Genomic DNA, 2543 nt, shown 5'->3' with positions numbered 1-2543 from the left:
GGGGGGGGGGGGGGCGGGGCTCGGCGCATGCGCGGAGGGGCGCCGCGGCGGGAAGAGGTTTGCGCCGGTATCGGGGACCCCTCGGGCCCGCGGCCCCCCTCAGCCCCGGGGTTCCACTCAGGCCCCCATCTCCCCTCAGGCCCCAGGGGGTCCCCTCAGCCCTAGGGTTCTTCTCAAGCCCCCATCTCCCCTCAGGCCCCGGGGTTCCCCTCAGGCCCCACATTTGCCCCAGGCCCCAGGATTCCCCTCAGGCCCCCGATCTCCCCTCAGGCCCCTGGGGTCTCCTCAGGCCCCCATCTCCCCTCAGGCTCCTATTTTCCTCGGTCCCGGGAGTCCCCTCAGGCCCCCGATCTCCCCTCCGACCCCTGGGGTCCCCTGAGAGAGTCATAGCCTTTGAGGCTAGACTTGAGGAAATACATGCAACATTAACATAACTTAAGAGCAGGTGACACTAATCCTTTAGAGTCCAGACGTCCCCATTACTGTCTTGTTCTCTGTTTTCTCAGTTGTGACCTATTTCTGCAGCCTAATACCCAGTTCTTCTAAATTCAATCCTTAACACAGGGCTGAAAGTTTTAAAGTATTTCAAAGCCAACACACAGATTTCAGGACTGGTTTATTTAGCGAGTTCACTTCAGAAAAAAAAAAATGTTTGCAAAGCGCTGTTTTTAAGAGCTGACATTAAATGAACACCCATGGCTATGAAAACCAGTATTTCCAGTAAAGCAGTAATTGGCTCTGAAATTTCATAGGCCACCACATTACAAGGAAGAAACATCTTGATTACTGGTTACGAGTGAAGTGGTTTAAAACAAATTACTACAACACCTACAAATAAGTAAACTTTATATAACATTTCCCTCTGAATTTCTTAAAGCCAAAAAAGAGAAGCAAAGCCAGACAGTTTCCATCTCCCAATCCCCTCTGTTTATGGGAGCTTCATGTAACAATTTGGGTTCATGGAAGCATTAACAAAAGGTAAGGAAAACGGGTAGAAGGATGCAAGAGCTTGAAGCTCTTTTTAACACTTCTAGAATTATTCCTTAAGCAGACATTGTCCCTTTACAGTACATAGGGTGATTTGTAATGTAAAAAAAAAATCCAACAACAAGAAGCCTTAAGTATTTTTAAGTACGCTTTGACCTCCATCATCCTTTGAAGCGCTGAGGCTATGTCCATGGGGAAGTAGGAAATGAAAACACGTTGTAAAAAGAGGTTTTTTTAAAGACTTTTGAACAAAGCCACAAAACAGTGGTACTTACGTAGGGAGAGTAAAGCTCTCCTGTGTCAGTAATGCCACCAGCCATGTTGAAGACAGGGGGAAGGCTCAGAGCAAAGCGAGGAGGGTGTTTTCAACTTCTATTGCCTTTAACCTAGGGAAGCATCATAAAGTTTGTGTTAGCTTTGTCGGAAGGAGGAGGAGGAACTCAGGAGTCAGCTTTTGGACATCGGTCTTCTAATATTTGAACAAAAGAGGATTTCAGCAGGATCTTCCACTTCGGACAGATATACCCCACTCAGCAGCAACACCTGGTTCAATACTCTACTGAAAAGTTTTCATACTTGTTAAACTAGTTTAAAAGTAACCAAAAGGCTCTGCCCTTCCACAGCACGCGATGACCAAACTTCACCTTCCTCAAACAGCCAGAGGGGCTGTTTCAGACGCTAAAAGCTCAAGAGGAAGAATGCCTGCCTTAGGGATGATCTCATCCTGCTGCCTCTCACACAGCTACTACTCTTAGACAGCATGTGCCTCCTGCAAATCAAAGCTGTAAAAAACCAGCCTAAAACCAGCCTACAATCTCTCATCATAATCTCGAGTAAAGCAATCAGCAGATAAATGAAAATACTGGACCTATGAAAAAAAACCCAAGAAATTTTGTTACATGTACCAAAGTTTCCAAAGCAGAATTATTTAGGGAACTTCACATCGTCTTAGAAAAACTACAGGGGAGAGGAAGAACTCAAGCATTTTGAAAGTTTTCAGAGTACATAAGTAATTAGGCATCGCTGAATTGTTTCAGAGCTCTACCAAATCCCATATACTTCTACCTCTGCTCCCACTCAGCCACGCCAACTGGGACAACTCCTCAGCACAAACTTCGCAGGCTCAGAGCACTCCTCACAAACCCAGACGGTTCATCAGCTCCCACCCAGTCACACCAGATGACAGAAGTGACTCTGGCAGCAGAGCTCACCCCGGCCACAACCAGCCCAGCCTTTGGAAGAAGGGGCCAAACATCCCTTTTTAGAACAGACCCCCACTCACACCCCTGGGGCCAACCTCAAGAAGACACGGCACGACCAGGGGGCACACGGACACCGTGCTTCTGTGGGGCACCCACCCCGGCCTGGTAGGGGCTCTACCCTGGGGGCCTGCAGCCCACCCAGACCCCCGGGGCCCACAGCCCACGGGGGCCCGCAGCCCACCCAGACCCCCCTCCAACTCCCCCCGGGGCCTGCTCCCTGTCTGGCTGCGCTACTCCCCCAACCCTCCCATCCCAAGGGAAACCTCCCGCCCCATCGATGCCCCACAGCGGCCT

At 49.9% G+C, this 2543-nt stretch overlaps 1 protein-coding gene across 1 annotated transcript in view; it reads left to right on the top strand.

Moving 5' to 3' along the window:
* The first annotated feature begins 39 nt into the window (after positions 1-39).
* NAT9 (N-acetyltransferase 9 (GCN5-related, putative)) overlaps positions 40-2543 on the top strand; it is an 8063-nt gene continuing 5559 nt past the window's right edge. The window contains exon 1 of the mRNA XM_014953507.1: positions 40-57. The gene's annotated coding sequence lies outside the window, so the exon portion shown is untranslated. The remainder of the gene's footprint in view (positions 58-2543) is intronic.

This window comes from Calidris pugnax, unplaced genomic scaffold, assembly GCF_001431845.1.
Source record: "Calidris pugnax isolate Ruff unplaced genomic scaffold, ASM143184v1 scaffold9, whole genome shotgun sequence".
Lineage (NCBI taxonomy): Eukaryota > Metazoa > Chordata > Aves > Charadriiformes > Scolopacidae > Calidris > Calidris pugnax.
The sequence above is the reverse complement of the archived record's forward strand: the minus strand, read 5'-3'. Positions and strand labels throughout refer to the sequence as shown.